General features: G+C 43.3%; 1 protein-coding gene across 2 annotated transcripts in view; it reads left to right on the top strand.

Moving 5' to 3' along the window:
- Positions 1 to 13,223: 13,223 nt before the first annotated feature.
- Positions 13,224 to 21,991, top strand: part of LOC123516888 (protein sprouty-like) — a 17,090-nt gene continuing 8,322 nt past the window's right edge. Inside the window, exon 1 of one of the 2 annotated variants that reach the window (XM_045276612.1) lies at positions 13,224 to 13,380. The gene's annotated coding sequence lies outside the window, so the exon portion shown is untranslated. Of the gene's footprint in view, positions 13,381 to 13,438; positions 14,541 to 21,991 lie in introns of those variants that run through there. The other variant, XM_045276613.1, reaches the window with a different exon arrangement.

Genomic DNA, 21,991 nt, shown 5'->3' with positions numbered 1-21,991 from the left:
GAGAAAGGAGAAAAGAAAGGAAGATTGAAGAAAAGAGAGAAGAAAGAGAGTAAAGAGAGAGAGAGAGAGAGAGAGAGAGAGAGAGAGAGAGAGACTGAATGAAGTAATAAACTCAGCAACTGTGAAGGAATATTTAGATTTATTCATCGCATAATATCACTTACAATTAATCCACATTTTTTTTCATTCACCGCGATCCACAAGCTCATTAATTGGCTCATCCACTTGTCTTCTTATCCACTTTTTTGTCATCCACTGCATTCCTCCACTCGTCCATTCATTCCTTCATTTGTCTCCGCCGCTGGCCACTACGATAACTAGAAATTGGGTGTGGAAGAGAGAGAGAGAGAGAGAGAGAGAGAGAGTACTGTAAGGTCATTATTTTCCTCTCAAGTACCACCGGAAGATCCACTCTCACCGATATCTTCTCCCCCTCTCTCTCTCTCTCTCTCTCTCTCTCTCTCTCTCTCTCTCTCTCTCTCTCTCTCTCTCTCTCTCTCTCTCACCCCCTCCTTTCTTCATTCATGTATTCCACGTGATTCATTATCCTCTTCTCTCTCTCTCTTCTCGTATCCTCTTCAGTCTTCCTCTCTATCTTTATCTTTCCTCTTCCTCTTTATCTATCTCTCTATCCATCTTCCTCCCTTTATAAACATTAACTTCCATTTTCCTCAGACGTGTCCTTTCTTAGCTGTTTTTCTCCTTTTTCCTCCATACACCATCCGGCCTCCTTCAATACTGTATCCAACATTCTCTCTCTCTCTCTCTCTCTCTCTCTCTCTCTCTCTCTCTCAGGATTTGCTTATGAGGGAGAAGGAAAAGTGAGAGAGAAAAGGGAGCGAAGATAACACATTGAGAGAGGGATGATAGAGCAGAGAGCAGCTCCCGTTGAGAGATTAGGGAGGAGGTTAAGCATATGCGTATTTAAAGCGGAAAAATGTCTTGTTTATTTGTGCTTAATTTTGATGGCTGTTGTTGATGGCAGTGGTGGTTGGTGATGGTGGTGTTTGGTGGTGTTTGTTGTTGTTGTTGTTGTTGTTGTTGTTGTTGTCGTTCATTTTCTTCACTGTTAGCTTTCTCATCTCATTTTCTTTCTTTTTTATTTTTTTTATTTACTCCTCTTTCTCCTTCTCCTTCTTCTTCTTCTCCTCCTCCTCCTCCTCTTCCTTCTCTTCCTCCTCCTCCTCCTCTTCCTCTTCGGTCTTCTTCCTCTTTTTCTTGTTCTTGTTCTTTTCTTCTTGTTCTTGTTCTTGTTCTTCATGTTCTTCCTCCTCCTCCTCCTCCTCCTCCTCCTCCTCCTCCTCCTCCTCTTCCTCTTCCTCTTCCTCTTCCTCCTCCTCCTCCTCCTCCTCCTCCTCCTCCTCCTTCCTCTTCTTCTTCTTCTTCTTCTTCTTCTTTCTGTAGTAACATCACTAGCAGTTATAATAGTCATATCAACAACAACAACAACAACAACAACAACAACTATTACTACTACTACTACTACTACTACTACTACTACTACTACTACTACTACTACCACTACTACTACTACTACTACTACTACTACTACTACTACTACTACTACTACTACTACTACTACTACTACTACTACTACTACTACTACTCCTATCTTCGGTGGTTGTTTTTATTGGTGTTATCTCGATACAGTCCCGGCATATCAGAGGTCTGGGAGTCCTTATCGTAGCTAGGTCTTGAGTTATCTCCCTGCTATCTCTCCTACTTCCGTCGCTCAGGAATTAGTCATGGCTCTTCTTTCCCCCCTCTCTCTCTCTCTCTCTCTCTCTCTCTCTCTCTCTCTCTCTCTCTCTCTCTCTCTCTCTCTTAATTTTTTTGTTTTCTCGTCCATATATTAATTTTTTCTATGCTATTTTCGTGTTTGATTGGTTTCTTTCCCTGTGTCAATCTTTTCTTTCACTTTTTTTTCAATTATCCTTTTTTTTTTACTTTCTATTCGTTGTTTTTCTATTTTTTATTTTTCACCATTTCTTCTCCATCATTTCCATGGCGTATGTCTTTCATTCCATTTTTTTTCCCTTTCTTCTTTATTCTCCTTGTTTCGTCCTTTTCTCCTTCTTTCCTTTCTTCTTTCTCTCTTTGCATCCGTCCTTTCCTCCTTCCTTCCTTCCTTCCTTCCTTCTTTTCTTTCGTCTTTTCTCCTTACTTTTGTCCTTTCGTCCTTCTTTCCTTCTTTCCTTTCTCCTCTCTCTTTTCTCATCCGTCTTACTCTCCTTTTATTCATCTTTCCTTCCTCTCATCTCTCATTCCCTTGTTCGTTAGTTCATTACTTTGTTTTTCCTTTCTTTTCCGTTCCTTTCCTTTCCTTTCTCTTTTATTTATTGGGGAGAGAGAGAGAGAGAGAGAGAGAGAGATGAAAGAAGTTAAGACGAAGGAGAAAGACGATGAGGAGCAACAGAAGCAGGAGGAGGAGGAGGAGGAGGAGGAGGAAAGGTGTTGTTGTGCACCTGATTCTCCCCTCTCCCCTCCCCTCCGCCCTCTCCCCTCCTTCCCTCCCCCAGGTGGTTAAGGAGTCCGTGTGCTGTGGCTGGTAACCTGATTGGCTGCATTCTGTCGGCCGGTTCCCCTATTGAGGTCATCAATGTCTTAGTTATGAATGAAATCTGGACTGTCTTGAGGAAAATGTAGGTAAATTAAGTGTTTCTGTTTTGAGGTTCGTCCGTTCTCTCTCTCTCTCTCTCTCTCTCTCTCTCTCTCTCTCTCTCTCTCTCTCTCTCTCTCTCTCTCTCTCTCTCTGTCTTCGTTCATTTATTCATTCATTCATTATTTCCTGTTTTTCTTTATCTTTTTCCTCTTTCTTTGTTTCACTTTTTTCCTTGTATATTTTTCCTTCCTTATCTTCTCTCTCTGCCGTCATTCTATCATTTATTTATTTCACCATTCATTTAGTTTTTTTTTTCTATTTCCTTTGTTTCTAAGTTAGCAGCTTTCTTTTGTCTCCAGTTTTCCTTCCTTTCTTCTTCCTTCCTTCCTTCCTTCCTTCCTTCCTTCCTCATTGTATCTTCTTTCCGTCTCCCTCCCATTCTTATTCAGTTCGTTACAGTTATTCTTTCCTTCTACCCTTCTTTTCTCTGTATTTCCTTTTCTTTCCTATTCTTTCGTTTCTCCTTCCCTTTCTCTCTACCTTTTCTTCCCTACCTTCTTCACCCTTCCGTATTATTCCATCTCCCTATTCCTTTCTTTCATACCATCCTTTCCTTCCTACTTTCCCCTCCTTTATTCCTTTCTCTCTCTCTCTCTCTCTCTCTCTCTCTCTCTCTCTCTCTCTCTCTCTCTCTCTCTCTCTCTCTCTCTCTCTCTCTCTCTCTCTCTCTCTCTCTCTCTCTCTCTCTCTCTCTCTCTCTCTCTCTCTCTCTCTCTCTCTCTCTCTCTCTCTACACTATCAGACTTGACACACACACGGGGCCAAGTAACAGGGATGAACCTCTGAACAGATTATCAGGTCTGACAAACACTTAATCACCGCCCAGATACTAATAGTCTAATAACCTCTAATGGCAACAGCTACCCGCCAACAGGTATCACGTGGGAACTTCCTGTAGTCATCAAGCGGACCACAGTCGTACAGGTAAATAGTCAGTCAGGATTTCTTAGTTTGTCGATCGAGGGTTTTTAAAAATTGTCAGTCAAGAGTTATGTCAAGTGTTGTTTAGGAGTTACTATAGAGTCAAAGGTGTTAAATTGTTTGTTTTTTTAGATAGTTTAGAGTTATGTGGTCAAAAGTTGCTGTTTAAGAATTGCTATATAGTCTAGTTATTAAATAGTTAATTTTGTTGTTGTTGTTTTTCTAGATGGTCAGACAAGAGTTGCTGCTTAAGAACTGCTGTATAGTAAGAGTTTTTTTAAGTAATGACTATATAGCCATTCAAGAGTTTTCAGGTAGCCAAGCCAGTCAGTTTGGCTTAGAAACACACAGGAGATCAAGTTTTTCACCACCATCACCAAAAAAAAAGGAAAGAAAGAAAGAAAGAAAAATTAAATGAAAGAAAAAAAAGTACAAATATCATCACCACCCACAACGGTTCAGCTAAAGGAAGGTACTGTACAAACTCGTCCATTCATCCTCATCCACGTGCATTCCTCAGCGTATCGAGGCCACTTGGATAACCACCACTCAATTATTCCTCTTTATAATTAAAAGGCAAATGAACACACACACACACACACACACACACACACACACACACACACACACACACACACACACACACACACACACACACACACACACACACACACACAGGTCATAGGTCAGGTCAGGGCGATAGGAATTATCACCTTGATTGAAGTTGATAAATTGATAGCCTGATAGATTGATTGATAGACTTCTCTCTCTCTCTCTCTCTCTCTCTCTCTCTCTCTCTCTCTCTCTCTCTCTCTCTCTCTCTCTCTCTCTCTCCGCCAACACGTCTCTTCCTTACCTTATTTTAATCTTCCTCATCCATCCGCTTCAGTTCTCCCTCTCCCTCTCCCTCTCTTCCTCTCCATCTCCCTCTCCCTCTCTCCCTCTCCCTCTCCTCTCTCCCTCAGCATATGCTACTTAAGCAAGGCCACTCCCACACTGGCGAGGGAGTGGGCATACCGAAGCCTGAGCGAAGAAAGTGAAGGAGCAGAGCCTCTTCAGAATGTTTAGTTCGTGTCCCTTCCTCTTGATTCTGCCTTCTCTCTCTCTCTCTCTCTCTCTCTCTCTCTCTCTCTCTCTCTCTCTCTCTCTCTCTCTCTCTCTCTCTCTCTCTCTCTCTCTCTCTCTCTCTCTCTCTCTCTCTCTCTCTCTCTCTCTCCTTACTCCCTCCTCCTCCTCCTCCTCCTCCTCCTCCTCCTCCTCCTCCTCCTCCTCCTCCTCCTCCTCCTCCTCCTCCTCCTCCTCCTCCTCCTCCTCCTTCTTCTTCTTCTTCTTCTTCTTCTTCTTCTTCTTCTTCTTCTTCTTCTTCTTCTTCTTCTTTCTCTTCCTCTCCTTCATCACTCGCCTTACCCACATCTTTCCCATTTTCTCCCTCTTCCTCCCTTCCCCCAAAGAACAGTACAGTACTTCCCCACACCCTATACTATAGTGCCTCCCCTCCTCCCCTCCTCCTCCTCCTCCTCCTCCTCCTCCTCCTCCTCCTCCTCCTCCTGACGTATATGATAAAAAAAGAAGGTAGGACAGGACAAGAGAAAAGATTAGTATAAAGGAATGGAAGAATATGAAATAGGAAGAATAGGAGGAGAAGAAGAAGGAGGAGGAGGAGGAGGAGGAGGAAGAGATTGAGCGGGTTGAGTCCTGCTGGGGAAGGAGATGGGTGGCTGGGGAGGAAGGGGGGGCGGTGCCAGGCACTCGAATGACCCTGGGTACAGACACACCCAAGGAGGGGATGGGAGGGAGGGGCAGGTCAAGGAACTTTCGTGCAGAAGGTGGTGGTGGTGGTGGTGGTGGTGGTGGTGGTGGTGGTGGTGGTGGTGGTGAAAGGAAAGGGTAGTGAAGGAAGTAAAGGAAGAGGAAATTAACAAATCAGAAATAAAACAAATCTACTGATAGATTAAGCGAGAAGGAATTCAGAGAGAGAGAGAGAGAGAGAGAGAGAGAGAGAGAGAAATACCACAGAAACATACACACAGACACATAACTACAGAGAGAAATAGAAACTAACTTAGATTGAGAAACATGTGCTGGGGACAGAGACACAGAGACGCAGAAACGCCACACACCTTTCACTCGGGGACACGTGGCGCGTCACCCAAACAGAGCTCCAGTGTCAATAGTAATAATGCCAAACCACAACACAGTGACGCAGCGACGCCTCACTCACTCACTCCCTCGCTCGCTCCCTCCCTCGGGAACTCGATGACCTAGAGTACGTATGATTCAATTTTTTATAGATTTAGCTGCAAGTTATAAGCACGTTCTCTCAAACTTTAGGGAGGTGAGGAAGTGAATATGAAAATCCATACTCTTTACTCGCTCATCCACCCACTCACTCACTCACTCACTCACTTACTCACATACTCAAAAACCGAATATTCTAGTGTAATTATGCGTGAATAACCTAATTTTTGCCTAGTTAGCTGAAAGTAAGAAGTTGAAAGCTATAAACATACTCTGTCAACGGATGCCATAATGTATTCTATTCTTACAGTAACTAGCAGTACTGTAATGGAGATATTAAAGTAACAGTACTGAAGAAACAAGAATTCGGCAGCTACAGGGTATTGTTACATATATTACTGGATTTTAAGAGAGAAAGAAAAAAGTTGACGATATCCTAGTGTGATTTCGTATTAATAATTTGATATTTATTTGTATCATGAAACAAGAAATCCGGAAGTGATAAAACGTAAATTATGTGTATTTGTCGTTCTTGGAAATTGATTGGATTTTGATAATAAGAGTGCATGCAGTACTGAAATAACCAGAAATTTAGCTGCTACAGGACGTTGAGTTTTAACACTGGGTCCAAAGAGAGAAAATTCAAAGTTAGCCACTGAGAACGAAGAGGACAAATGTGCATATAGTTAAAAGGTGAGAGAGGAATTGAAGATTAGAACAAATATTCCCTACTGTTATTTACATTATTCATATATTCATTCATTCATCTATTGTATCCATTTATATATGTATTTTCTTTATTTATTTTCTTTGTTTACTTTTTTTATCAAATACTCTAATAGCGAAAAGAATTAAGAGACAAATTTAAGATTAGAACAAAATATTTTCTCTACAATTTCCTCAGCTTAATGTATTTCCATATTTATTTACTCGTTCATTCATTCATTTATTTTATTTACTCACATATTTATTGTCTGCAAGATTAATGTGCTCCTTCCCCTCACTTCAGAGTCTTCCATTACTGAGTTGCGTGAAGACATCGCCATCACACCAGGTAGAGATACAGTGTTCAGAATGCCACTCCATCTATCATTAGCTCCCATTTTTTTACTCTCGTGTAATTATGATCCAGATCAAATATATTGGCTTTGCGGTGGTAAAGATTTTAAAAGAGTGAGATGAAGTATTCGATTAACTTTCAGCTGCGCATTTTTTCAACTTATCATTCTTGCAATTTAATTAATACTTTTGTAAAATGATCACAGAGGACAAACGGTCGTAACGTAAAGATTTCATGAACAAAGATTCAGATTTCCCGTTTACTATCGAGTACTAAAGTCTTTGAGATAAGCGTATATATTGTACCTCTTCAAAGATTAATCCTGACTCTCTCAGTAGTATTCTTAATTTCAGTTTGAACCACACACATATTCACGTAAAGAAAAACGATGGCTTAAAAAAAAAAAATCTGACAGGAGTGAAAGAAAACGAAATAAGAATTGAATAAGAGTAAATTGCCTTACTCCGGAAAGAAATAATCTAAATGATACGTTGAAAGAAACACATCTATCTGCCTATGCACTCTATAATCCACGACACATATCATTCCATGTATTCATTTCAATAATAGAAGAAAAAAAATTAAGCACGAATATGTAGATTATCTTTCTATTGAATTATGTTATGAAAGAAATTGCTTGACAGGGAAATAAATAGATCTAAATATGTACCCAGATTCCCTCACCATGTCCTCTGCGTATCGACTTCACTCATCATAAAGAACAAGCAAGTGGACGAAATTCAAATTAAAGGATGATAGAATGCAAGATCACCTTTCTCTTGATTTATATTCTAACGCTACGAAGGTTAATAGAAACAGATCTATTTTTGTACTTCTATTCCAAATAATGTCTATTGTCTATTCATTTTATATATTTAGCGAAAAAAAAAACTAATGAAATAAGACATTGAAAGGAAAAATAAAAACATCTACTTACATGCGGACCGAAACTTCACACTATGTGCATTTCAGTAATTGTAAAGAAAGAAAAACCTGCAAATTGAAAACGAAAGAAGAATATTGATTAAGAATACATCTACCCCTATTGACTTTTATAGTAAAGAGAATCACTTAATACTACAGTGATACAGATCTGTGTGTTTATCATGACATTTCACATTTTGTCCTCTGCCATATGTTTATTTAAGTAATCGTAAGTAAGAGGCGACAGGAATCATGTATCCTTGTCGTGGCGGAGGTGAGGCAAGACACCACTCACTGCCTGAACACTTGTGGGCCGATAATGTTACACAAGTGTTTCTTAATGAGGAAAAATTTTATGCTAATGCAACCTTCAGTATTTCATTGGGACTTCCATCTCGTTGCGTAGCGGAGATCGTTGCGCAGTTATCAATTAAAGAGGAGAAAAATAAGATAAAAGTGTTAATTAACTATATAGGACTTAAATTTCAGCTTAATTAAAACAGGTAGGTAGGTTGGAGTGACAAGGGAAAGATTCACTAGGCCAGACTGAACCGTTACCATCTAATTGATAAACTGATTAATAAAAAAAAAAAAACTCCAATAGATGAGCTCAATAATTATATAGTACTTCAATTTCAACTCGAACTCGTAGATAGAGTGACCTGAGTGCCAGGCTGGAGTGACTAGGACCGGAGTAACAACTGAGTGGCGACAGGCAGGAATGACAACCCTTTCATTGCGTTATAAGACAACTAACAGCACCAGAAGTAATGCATGAAATTCTTATAAGCATCTTCAAGAAAGAAAGGGATTAAAAAAGAAAAAAAAATAGCGTTTCTTTCTAGTTCCAAGGTGGGTGCAGAACAGGTAAATATGACTCAGAGTGATAAGTAATGAAGGGAACCAAATAGCAGTCGAAGGTTAATAAGAGCCCAGTTTGACCCTTGAATACTTCGGAGGAGAACAATTTGCAGCATAATCAGCGCCACGTGTGCTTCATGCTTACCAGTAGCTCATTTATCTAACTGGCTTACTGTCACTGCTTCGTGTGCTTGTTGTTTATATATTTCTTTATGTACGAAGGAATCAGACGTATGGCAGCCAAAAGACCTGGACTAAAAAAAAGGAAAAAAAAGATCCACTGCAGTTTCTACTTTTTAGGTCATTCTTAGTTGAGTATGATAGACACGTTTTATACTTGTCATGTCCCCACGTGCGTGTCTTTGTTATTTTAAGTTTATTTTATGTTTTTCTTTCTCTCTCTCGTGTGCCTGTTGTTGTTAATGTGTGGTATTTATTTATTAGCTGTACTTAGGCTGATGAGAGAGAGAGAGAGAGAGAGAGAGAGAGAGAGAGAGAGAGAGGGGGAAGGATGACGTAAACTCACAAACCACACCTACCTTCTGTTAACCTTCCTTTATGGCCTGAGAGAGAGAGAGAGAGAGAGAGAGAGAGAGAGAGAGAGATCGTCTGGATGGATGGGATTCCTGTGGGTGGCAAAGCTCTCACCACCCACCCGCCCCTCCTCTACTTCCCCCAACCATTCTCTAAAGCCCCTCCCCCTCTTCCCTCCCATCCCCCCACAGCACCCTAACTGGTCCGCCTCTGTGATCAGTCGGGTCAAGCCAGTCCTCCTCCTCCTCCTCCTCCTCCTCCTCCTCCTCCTCCACCTTGTCCGGATTGTCCTTCTCACCAATCCCGTTTATCTAGTCTTCCCAAATATACGTACTTACTTTGATTGGGTCTTTGTTGTTGTTGTTGTTGTTGTTGTTGTTGTTTCTTATTATTCTTATTCGTTGTCATCGTTCTTTTACTTTTTCCTTTCATCTTATTCCCACTCCTCTTCTCTTCTTCCTTCTCCTCCTCCTCCTTCACCACCTTCGCTATATATACTTTTACCGTCTTCCTTCCTGCCGCACCTCCTCCTCCTCCTCCTCCTCCTCCTCCTCCTCCTCCTCCTCCTCCTCCTCCTCCTCCTCTAACCGGAATCTCCTCTTATTGCTAATCGCGTGGGAAGAAGGAAATGAATGAATGAATGAATGAATGAATGAAGCAAGGAGGGAAGGAAGAAAGAGAGAGGGAGAGGAAGCAATGAAGACATGATGAAAGAAGGAAGTAATGAAACAGAGGGAGAGAGAGAAAAAAGAAGTTACTAAAAGGAAGAATGAATTATGATGAAGAAGACAGGAAGTGAGAGAGAGAGAGAGAGAGAGAGAGAGAGAGAGAGAGAGAGAGAGAGAGAGAGAGAGAGGGAGAGATTTCGGCGCAATCCTTACCCTTATCTACTTGCCATTGATAATATAGAAAAAAGACAAAATATGAAGATATGAGACTCTTAAAAGATAATGCGCATGACAGACTGACAGATGGAGAGACAAGAAAGTAGCAAGACTGACAGGTAGACAGATAGACAGAAGGGTAGGAAAACATTCAGATACACAAGTGAATAAAGAGACAGATAGATTGAGAAAGGTAGGTAGACAGGTTGATAGATAGAAAGCTAGACAGACAGCTGAACTAGAAAGAAATCCACAAACAGACAGATAGACAAACATGATGGAAGAGACGAAGAAAAAGACACTTGAAGATCTAGATAGCATAATAGATTAACAGACAGACAGATAGATAGATTTATTGATAACCATTTAAGAAGCAACATAGACAGACAAACAGATAGACAGACAGGCTGAGATGGGAGATGAAAACGTTTATATACAGAATAATTTTAACATATATATGATTGAGGAAACTGAAATGTGTGACAAATAATTCACAGCAAAACGATGAAAATTATTGATTCATAATTTCCCTACGAATTCTGATCGTAGAGAGAGAGAGAGAGAGAGAGAGAGAGAGAGAGAGAGAGAGAGAGAGAGAGAGAGCCATTCGCACGGAAAAAAAATGTTCTTGGCAAGTTTTGATAAAGGAAAGAGAAAAAGAAGGAAAAAATGGCACCATTAATGAAAGCATTCCCAAACAAAGTAAGAAAAAGAAAAAGAAAATGTCTGGCAGCTTACGACAGAAGAAAAAGGAGAAAAATATCAATGAAAATCAATGGAAATATTCTCTAGTGAAAAAATGAATTAAAATATTCGTGCTGGTAACGTTCGGTAGGCTTCTGACGTCATACGAGTTCCGGCGCCTTCATTTTTTTTTTCTTCCTCTCATCGCAACAGGGTCACTAAACACTGCAAAACCTAAGACCGGATATGGCTCCTTGCTGCTCCCTCATTTTATACTCCTCATTTTTTCACCCCTTTTAAGTCTCCTCTCCTCTCCTCTCCTTCCTTCCTTCCTTCCTTCCTTCCTTCCTTCTTTCTTTCTTTGCCTCTCACCCTTCTTCAGCTAAGGCTTTTTATTTTTCTCCTTTCATTTAAAATTATTATATTTGGCGGAGGTGTTGAGAGAGAGAGAGAGAGAGAGAGAGAGAGAGAGAGAGAGAGAGAGAGGGAATGTGTTTAAATAGTTGTGGTAAGATATGTGAATCCCTCCCTCCTCCTCCTCCTCCTCCTCCTCCTCCTCCTCCTCCTCCTCCTCCTCCTCACAGGTGTACACATTTGGTCATTCATCACCGCCTTCATTCATTTAAGTCTCGAGGCCGCCACCACCACCACCACCACCACCACCACCACCACCACCACCACCACCTAGATTTATACTTGATCTTTCTCTTCCTTCTCATTAGCTGCCATTCTTCTCGTCTTGTGCGTTGTCGCCTTCCTTTCCTTATCTTCTTTTCTCCTCGGTTCTACTCCTTCTCCTCCTCCTCCTCCTCCTCCTCCTCCTCCTCCTCCTCCCAGATAATCCTGCACATTTCTTTTCCTGCCTTCCTTCCTTCCTTCCTTCCTTCCTTCCTTCCTTCCTTTCTTCCTTCCTCCTTTCTTTCTTTCTTTCTTTCTTTTCTACAGTTCTCATTCCTTTCCTTCCTCTTCTTTTTTTATTTCGTGTGCGCTTTTTTTGTTTCTCTTTATTCTAATTTATTGGTTTGCGTTGACTTTTATTTTTCTTTCTCTCCTTATTGATTTGACCTTAAGAGTTGAGTGACCTTGACTCTCTCTCTCTCTCTCTCTCTCTCTCTCTCTCTCTCTCTCTCTCTCTCTCTCTCTCTCTCTCATGTATCAGGGTTTTTTCTTGTCTCTTTCATCTTGTCACACACACACACACACACACACACACACACACACACACACACACACCTTCAGTACTACTACCTGCGCAGTGTGGAGGAGGAGGAAGAGGAGGAGGAGGAGGAGGAGGAGGCAACGTTGAATTAGTGAATGGTTTAAGTCAATGAAGGGACAGGTAAGGAGTGGAGGAGGAGGAGGAGGAGGAGGAGGAGGAGTTTGGGGTTGGGATGCTTGAGGGCAGAGGAAGGAAGAAGGGAGGAGAGGAAATTAAAGAAAAAAGAGACTGAGGAACGTTTGAGAGGAAGAGAAGAAGGAGTACAGAAGAGAATGAAGTAAGAAATAAAAGATGAGGTGTTGTGGAGAGAGAGAGAGAGAGAGAGAGAGAGAGAGAGAGAGAGAGAGTGGGAAGCGTGTTGAATACCTTACCTACCTACATACCCTCCTTCCTTCCTTCCTTCCTTCCTTCCTAGATAGCCACTTCCCCCAACGATAATATTATGCGCATTAATACTTGGCGCTCCCTCTCCCCTATGTCCGTACACCCGGCCCCACAACCACTATTTGTGTACGACTACCACCACCACCACCACCACCACCAGCTAGCAGAAGCCACACCCCCTCTCCTCCTTCCTTCTCTCTCCTCTCCGTGGGCCTTGGGGGGTTGGGAGGGGGAAAGGGGAAGTGCAGGGAGGAGCAGGAGTTGGGAGATGTTTGTAAGGTGTTTTCTCCCTCCTCTGCATTATCCTCGAGGCTTAAATTAACAGGCGAGGAAGGCGGAGGGAAGGAAGGGTGTTAGCAGGAGCTGTGTTTATACGAGGCGGTGCGGCGGCGGCTGCTCCTTCATCTTACGTCTGGCAGTTCTCGTCCCGCTCTTATGAATGAAACGAACGCCTGTTGCTGGCTGTGCTCACCTTTCTTCTGCAATATGGCCATTTTCGAGGCTATTTCTCTACTTGTAGGATGTCAAATGCATTCAGTATGCTCTTGTAGATTTAGTCGCGATGCTAAATTTATGTAGTACCTGCTTTGGAGCCAAATAATTGCGCAAAAGGAGAATGTTTTGATATAATTCACAATCAGTACCTGAATGTGATAGAAGGCGTTTGGATGCATTATACGATGAAAAATATGATGGATTTAATGTTTCTAGTAATTCTACATCAAAGGAACTACGCTTGATGAAGTATATGTGGAAATAGTGGAAAATTTGTGGCGACGTGACCTCCCCCGCCCCGAGAGTGGACTCGCCCGTGCCTCGCCTGCTGGGCTGGGCTGACGCTGAGGGAGTGAGGGTCCATATTTGGTTCAACTGTGAGAGGGTGAACACTCCTGCTGTGTGCTCTTAAGGATTATATCGACATTTGGATTTTCAAAAGCCTCTTCTACTCCTCTCAGCTGTATTACCCTCGCTTGTGGATTTACCTACTGATGCGAATTTGTGGGAATAGGTAAGTGTGGTGGGAAGGGACGCGAGGTTGTCAAAGTGAGCAGCCATTTCATTCAATGGTGAACACTTGTCTCATTCATAAAAACCAAGCAGAACCTTCCTAGCCTGCCATGCCACGAGTCACAGAGGGGCGTGCAGCGGCCAGGAACCCTCCCTCCGCCAGTGTCGTGCCCCCAGCCACCCGCCCGCAGAAGAAAAGGAGCGGAAGGGAGAGAAAAGTGGCCGAAAAGGGCTTATATCCGAGCATGTGTGTGGTGGTGGTGGTGGTGGCTGGTTGGCCTGCGAGCCGCGCCCCGCCAGCCCGCCCGGCGCCCTGTGCCGTGGTGTTCGGGAGAGAGAAAGAGAGAGAGGGAGGGAGATAGACAGAGAGAGCCATCACGAGTGTTCTCTTCGTCCCCCACATCCTCCTCCGTCGTCGCCGCTGTTGTGGATCTACCGCGAAGGGACACGCAGGATATTTAGGATACAGTGCAACAGTGGCTTCGTGCCTTTACCTCCTCGCCTCCTCCTCCTCTTCGTCCTCCTCCAGCAGCAGCAGCGAAGGGAGGGAGGAAGCCATGATCGTCTGCACGCAAAGGTGGAGGCGGTGAGTGTCAGCCAGGCATTCGAATGGCCGTCGATGCTGACTGACTGACTACCTGATGCGAGGGAAGGACTGATGCGGGATGGATGGGTGGATGTAGTACTGCTGCTGCTGCTGCTGCTGCTGTTACGGAGATGCGAAGTGACTCATGGTGTGTGGTGGCTGTGAAGTGACGAAGTGACTGACTGGTTGTAGTGATGTAAGCTCGTGAATCTCTGCACTGACTAGTGAAGGGTGTAAACATGAAGTGACTGCATGTGCTGCTGTACACAAGAAGCTACTGCAAAGTGAGGCAGGCAACATTGTGGTGTGTGAAGTGACTTGACTGACGAAGATAAGGTGAAATAACGCAGCGGAGATATCCGAGGAAGCTGTGGTGACTCAACAAGATGAGCGTGTACAGTACTGTAGTGAGTCAACGTGGAGCGTCAAGTGACTCACCCTGACCTGAAGTAAAGCTTAGGAAGTCACTTATCTAACGTGTACGAGAGGAAAGCTGGTCGTGTGTGCGTGTGTGACGTGGAAGCAGATGACTTCCTGTGTACGTGAAGCGTGTGCACATACATGTACAGTCCGTAGTAAGTAAGCACATTATGCATATTGTTCATTGATAAGTTGAGTGTACATATCATGTGCACGTGAAGCATACTAATAAGTGTACATATGAAAAGTGTGCATGGAACCTCGTGTGCGTCAAGATGAGTGACGTGTTATGTACGTTTTTCATCTCCCCGGCGTACTAGAAGGAGTGTACGTGTGTTGCCAGCATCGTGTACGTAAATGTGTTGGTGCTTCCGACCTTAAAAAGTTAACTGCACATAGAAAAAGATAAAAAGAAAAGAACAGAAGGCGATAGTGATGATGATGCCGGTATATGTGTGTGTGTGTGTGTGTGTGTGTGTGTGTGTGTGTATGTGTGAAGCATCATCTGTGGTGGTGAAAACTCAGTGGTGTGTTTTAAACTTGATGTGCCCGGGAGGAAAGCTCGAAAAGAATTGACCAGAGAGAGTAAAGAAAGAAGAATTGATTCATTATAAGCAGACGCTCCTCCGTGCTGGTGTCCTCTAATACCCCTCTCCTCCTCCTCCTCCTCCTCCTCCCCATTGCAAGACTCCCCTTTCCATCCCGTCATCCGCCTCCCCATCTCTCCCTCCCTCCCTCCCTCACTTCCCTCCTTTCCTCTCACCCCGCATGGCATTGTTAGTAGTACTTCGACACTCCCTCTCCCTCTCTCTCCTCCCTCTCCCTCCATTATTCACATTCCTCCAACATTTAGCTTCTCTGGCATCACGTGTTTCAAATTATATGATATTCTGAAATGGCTGCTCACTAAGAATTATATACTTTTTTTTTTCAATGTGATTTTAGACACTTTCCTTTTCTAACGTGTTATTATTAATAGAATAAGTGAAGTTAATTAATCTTGCAGTTATTTTATTGCTGTTTGTATGTTTGGAGTGTTTTTTTTTCTCCTTTTTTCTTCATTGATTCAGATGAGTGATAACAAGTTGGGTCTTTTATTTTTGTTGTTTATACTGTGGAGTGATGTTTGCTATCATTATTATTGTTTTTTGTGCTGTCATTTTGTGTGTGTGTGTGTGTGTGTGTGTGTGTGTGTGTGTGTGTGCATAATATGTATTACTAACCATTATTATTATTATTATTATTATTATTATTATTATTATTATTATTATTATTATTTGCCTTCACATAACATTTTCTCTATAATTATTATTGGTGTAATCTTACATTTACTGCATTAAACACACACACACACACACACACACTGTATACTTGAGCTGGATTGGACTTACGGCTGAAAGGAAATGGAGACACGAAGCCACAACACCATTACAACACCAACACCAGTGCACCAATTCTCACAGTGCCTGGAGAAGTAGATGACAGTGGTGGTTTTGGTGGTTGTGGTGACGTGAATACTGTCTTATATACCTGGGGCGTGGTGGTGGTGGTGGTGAGGATGGTGGTGATAGCATCCCTGCCTAAACTCCTGTATCCCGTGGGCGCCAGGGTGTGGGTGCGTGGGTGGGTGGGTCTTCGCTGGTGGTGGTGGTGGTGGTGGTGGGATGTAGATTAAGAGCCTGGGCAGGTTGTGAGTGACCGCAAGGAAGCCCAGAATGAAGAGCGACAAGCGTTCTGACGGCCCCCTGCGTGAGGCGGCGGTGCGGTGCGGTGCGGGGATAGACGAGGAGAGGCGCTGGCTGCTCTGCCCTCCACTCCACTCCTGTGTTGACTTGCCATTTATCCCTTTGGTCTTTCGTAACCTTGTGAGCGGCACTTCTGGTTCAATGCTCGCTGGCTGTGACGGGACGGCCCAATCGAGAGGGAGGGATTACTCGTATTGTGGTTAGGTTATGTCGGTCGTCTCGCTGGTGCGTAGTTGTGGTCTCAGGGACATAACTATAGCCTGTGGGGTGTGACGCTGGTCCTTAAGGTGTATGGTTTCGTTGTCCAGGGTTTGGATGCGTGCAGAGTAAGGTTCTGGTCTCCTTGGGCGGTTAGTATTAATATGATCAGGTTTTCCAGCGCTTCAAATCATTCAGTCAGTAAACAGGATCGTGTCTCAGGACGTGTGTTTGTTGTTTTAGATGTGTGGTGTGTTTGGTATGGTCAGGTTTATTAGTCGTGGTTCTAATACTTTTCGTTCTTTCTATCTTGTTCTCTGTTCCTTTGTAGATCACGAGGGACATCATTTGTGTTGAAATTTGCATGTTTTCACTGTCTCTAGCTCTCCCTTACATGTACCTTCTTTCTTTTTCTTTCTTTTTTTTTCAAGTTCACCAGGGCATGAATAGACAGCACATGGCCCTTTTGTTGCGGCGTCTTGAGTCAATCAGTCAATCTACACGGCTGTTTCTGAAGAGCAACTGAATGGAGACATCATGGCTTTCATTCGGGTGCTTACTTACGTACCTCTGCCCTGCCTCGTGTTGCCATCCGCCTTAAATCAGTACGGCAAGACGTCTGATTGACACTTGAAGACTGAACCATCATGAAAATTTAGGTAGATGTTTATGATTGAACTCGCCACGTGGATGCGCCGGCCAACCTTCCTCCAGACAGAAGCGGGGTTGGCAAATGAGTGTCCTCCCGCATTTCCCCAGCTTAAGTTCTCAGGCTCAGCAACAACAGCCACAAAGGACCTTAGGAGCAGGGGAGACGCGGCGAGCATGGCAGCATGTCACACGTCGCTAAAAGAACGTGAAAAAAAAAGGCTGCTGATTCATGTTTTCTTTGAGTTACTTGCTTAATCACCTCAAGCAGAAAAGAATCACGGGCTTTTATCTTTCCACGAAGCATGAGATTCTCGCGTGATGGTGGTGGTGGTGGTGGTGACTACGTTGCCATCTTAAAGAGGAACGAAAGTGACGAAGATACAAAAGGAAAGAACGTTTTAAACTAGAGGGACAGAGAGGAGAATGTGGAGGAGGAGAGAGGGAGAGAGAGAAGTGCTTAAGAAAGGAAGAGTAAGAGATTATATGGCAAAGATCCACCTCTTAATTAAGGATGGCAGGAAAGACGACCTTTGTGTGTGTGTGTATGTGTGTGTGTGTGTGTGTGTGTGTGTGTGGCTGGCTAGCTCTCGCCTTATCGTCTTTACTGATAAGACTCTCAACCGCTACTCAAGTCCTCACCATTCATTGAGTTGTTCCCTCCATCAGTCCCTCCCTCCCCTCACCCGTAGTGGAGGGAGGGAAGGAGGGACGGAGGGAGGCGTAGAGAGATAGAGATACAGGTATGGGGAAAGGGATGCTGGGGGGGGAGTGGGAGAGAACACCTGAGCGACTGCCGGTGTAGGAAGAGAGAGAGAAGGAGAGGTTGTAAATGAATGAAGGTACTCAGGGAACTGTTAAGTGGGGCGGCTGTTACGCTCCTGTTGCAGCCGACCTGTTTGTGGCCTTGGGTTACAAGCCTCAATTAACTGAAAGATGGTAAGGAATACTCTCTCTCTCTCTCTCTCTCTCTCTCTCTCTCTCTCTCTCTCTCTCTCTCTCTCTCTCTCTCAAGAGTATTTTTGAAGACATAGGCGGTGGTACGTGTAGTGGTATTAGTTATGGTGGTGATGATGGTGTTGGGGATGGATGATGGTGCAGTGATGGCAGTGGTGATGATGGGAAGACATTACCAAAGGTGGATGATGATGATGATGGTGATGTGGAAGTAGAGTTGGAATGCAGGAGAATAGAGGAGATGGAAGATTGGTGATGAAGGAAGATGTGCAGTGGTAGTGGCGGTGCTGGAGGACGAGGACGAGGAGGAGGAGGAGGTGGTAGTGGAGCTGGAGGAGGAAAGGGAAGGAGGCGGAGGGAGACACGCGAGCCAGCACATCCGCCGTAAAGGAGGGCCAGCCGCCAGCATCCTGTCCGCCGCCGCTACTGCCTCCTCCTCCTCCTCCTCCTCCTCCTCCTCCTCCTCCTCCTCCTCCTCCTCCTCCTCCTCCTCCATTGTCACCATAGCCTCCATCTTCACTATCACGACTACCTCAATGATCACCGTACGATAACTTACTACTACTACTACTACTACTACTACAATCAAACTTATAGCTAATTCCACCTTTACGAGAATCATTACCATTTGCACCTTTACGATCTCATTCATCATCACTTCTGTTTATTCATCATTTCACTTTGTATTTATGATTTTGTAACACTTTTCCTCGTTGTTGTAGTCGCTTCAGTGTTTATGTGTTTGTGTTTTTATTTCTTTTCGTTTTCTATTTCTCTTTATCTTCATCACTTATTCTTTACAGTCATTATTCTCCATTAGTCTCTTTACTTTTTTTTTTCGTACAATTGCTAAGTTAGTTACGAGACTGCTCTTCATTCTATTGTCTGTTATTATTATTATTATTATTATTATTATTTAGGGTCGTTGTGTGTGTGTGTGTGTGTGTGTGTGTGTGTGTGTGTGTGTGTGTGTGTGTGTGTGTGTGTTTGCGCAAGTGTGCGAAGTGAAATTATCAAGGATATTTTGACACACACACACACACACACACACACACATTGAGGAAAAGATAGTATCCATAGAGAGAGAGAGAGAGAGAGAACTTTACATCCGGCTGAGAAAGATTTCCAAGGAAGGAGTGACAATGGCCACCTTAGTCTCTCTCTCTCTCTCTCTCTCTCTCTCTCTCTCTCTCTCTCTCTCTCTCTCTCTCTCTCTCTCTCTTCATCCTTCCCGTCTGCTCCTATTCCTATCCCTTCCCTCCTTTCCCCTCCCTTCCCTTCATCGAGGCGGAGGGAAAGGAAGAGAGAAGGGAAGAAGGGAAGGGACTGCGCGGAGGAAGGGAGGGAGGAAGGAAGTAGGAGGAGGAGGAGGAAGGTGAGTGATTATTAGGGATGGGAGGGAAGGGAGAGGAGGAGGGAAGAGGAGAGAGGGTGGGGAAGCAGGAGGGAAGAAACTTGTAGAGTAGTAGTCGCTAAGATGGTAAGAGAGAGAGAGAGAGAGAGTGCTAAGCTATTCTGGTCTCAGCATATACGTTGATACGCTTTTCGTCGTGTTACTTCGCTCCTGCTCGTTTAGGTTTTGCATTGGGTGTAGATATTGACTGCCAGAAGGAGGAGGAAGAAGAGGAGGAGGGAGGCGAACAGTTGCAGCACCAGATAGAGAATTATTCATCCTATATCTACGCTAGTGAAATCTGTCCCACAGCTAACTGGACAGGAAGGGTATAGGAACTGACGAAGGAGTAAGAGGAAGAGCAGGAGTCGGCTATTAATTTAGTGTAGTAGTAGTTATAGGAAGCTGTGGAAGATCAGTCGCAAGAAGTGAATGAACTGTAGAAATTGTGAGTGGATAGAAGAGAGAAAAAAAGGAGTCAGGTGTATCAATATAAGTTAAAAAGAGTCTATAAAAAGATGATGATGGTAAGAAATGGCGTAATCATGCAGAAGATGGGTGTGTAGAAATGATGTGTCGGTTTAGGAAGAGATGAAGGTGCTTGAGGGATTTAAGGAAGGAGCTATGGAAGTGCGAAATTGCTACTGGAAGGATAGAAGCAGAAAATAAAGATTAAGGAGAAAGAGATGGAGATGCTGGAGAAAAGTAGATAATTATAGACTGTTGGGTCAAAAAAAGACGAAGACTCTCGTGGGACAGAAGTAGAGGAAGGCGTACCCAGCGTAGTACACTTCATAGTATCACAAGAGAGTCACGAAGGGCACTGGGATGAGTCAACGCTCTGTTTGTCTCCGCCACCAGCAGGTTCAGTGGTACACAGTGTTGCAGGGAACTTTGAACGTGCTTATAACCAGCTCACGATGCCGCCACTGGGTGCAGAAGGGGGCGTTTTTGCCCTCCGCCCACCCCGCACCACCCAGCCATTCCTCCTCATCCTCCCTCCCTCTCTCCCTCCCTGATCTGCCTTCATCGAGTCATACGAGGCGCGATCAAAAAGCATCCAGTCCACACTTGTACTTGTTAGCAGCTTCGCCTCACCGCAGCGGCCAGCTTGAAAGTTCCCATGATCCCATGAGAGTCTGTGGCGCCGCTCGGAACACGCCATCAGAGTTCTCTTCAGTTCTCTTCGCTATTCTGAGGCGGTTTAGTCCAGTTGCTGTCCTGCGTCACGCTCTATGGTTCTCGTGGCCTGTCTTTCTTTTCTTTTTATTATTCCTTCTTACTTTACGAATTTTCTTTACATTTCTAAGTGTGTCCGCTTTAGAAGACTCGATGGAAGTTGATTTAGTCATTTCGAAGCGTTGTATCATGTTGTATGGCTTTTCTAGAGTCGGGTTTTCACATCTTTTTAATTTTCTTTTACCTTTTCTGTGTCGAGTTAGGGGAAATGCAAAGAGAAGTTAAGTCCGATTTGATACTTTACAGGTATTCCTTGCCTTATTTTTTCTGCGTATAGCTTAGTAAATTTTGATACGTTACAGATATTCGTTGCCATTTTTTGTGTATAGCTTAGAAAATTTTGATACGTTACATATATTTGTTGCCTTTTTTGTGTATAGCTTAGAAAATTACAAATATTCCTTCCTTTTTTCGTATATAGCTTAGGATAGGAAATTTTGATGCGTTACAGACATTCGCTGCCTTTTTGTGTATAGCTTAGGAAATAAGTTGAAGCGAGGAGGGATAAATGAAGGGAATGTGTGTTTGGCTTGGCGTGTGGAATTTGCGGTTTTGAGTTTATTAGCACATGTAATACTTGTAGCAATGTCTCAGCCCCAGCGTGTGTCGGCGTGTGTTGATGCTAATGGTCTCAACACGTGCTGCTTCTCTTACTGGCTTTACCCGCCTTGCATTGCTGAGTAGCCGGAAAATTTGTAGAAATGTGCATTTATTAACTTTAGTCGCGTACTGTCAACACTCAAATCCATCGGTGTCCAGTTTCCATTGCCATATTTTACTACCATATCTTGATTATTAATTGCTTATATTGGAAGCTATTGGGTTTTTAAGAACTTTTCATGATTGTATTACTGAAATCAAGAGAATTCTGTAATGTTTATAGTTAGACAAAAAAATTAAATTCGGCTTTGTGACTTTTTGTTTTTGGAAATAGTGATTGGAAGAGATAAAGAGCCCAAGACGTCAACTGTACACTAAATACCCTCTGAATGAATACTGAGACACTCTTAATAACATACCAATTAGTAGTGAAGGAACGAAATGAATGATGACTTACTAACTGATCCCGTGACTCTTTCGTTTTACATCAAATCTGGCGAGACCTTTTTTCTTCGTTACTAAAAATGACAACGTTAAATAGTAATGATGATGTAGCGATGGGAGAAGATGGAGGAATACTCGTAGAAACAGAGGGAGCATTAGTGGTCTATGAAATGAGACTCAGTAGGCAAGTGTTCTTACATTCCCTTTACCACATTTTGTTTTATAACTGTTTAATGGACGAGTGTTTGATTTTCCTTTACGTTGCTGTTTTGTACTTATCTTTTAATGTATCGAACCATCAATCCACTCTACTCGCTTGCTTATTTATCTATCTGCAGTATTTATCCCACCTGCCAGCCTTGAGCCACAGGTGAAGAGAAAT

The sequence above is a fragment of the Portunus trituberculatus genome, chromosome 41, assembly GCF_017591435.1.
Source record: "Portunus trituberculatus isolate SZX2019 chromosome 41, ASM1759143v1, whole genome shotgun sequence".
In the NCBI taxonomy this organism is placed as follows: domain Eukaryota; kingdom Metazoa; phylum Arthropoda; class Malacostraca; order Decapoda; family Portunidae; genus Portunus; species Portunus trituberculatus.
This window is presented reverse-complemented; position numbering and strand designations above follow the sequence as displayed.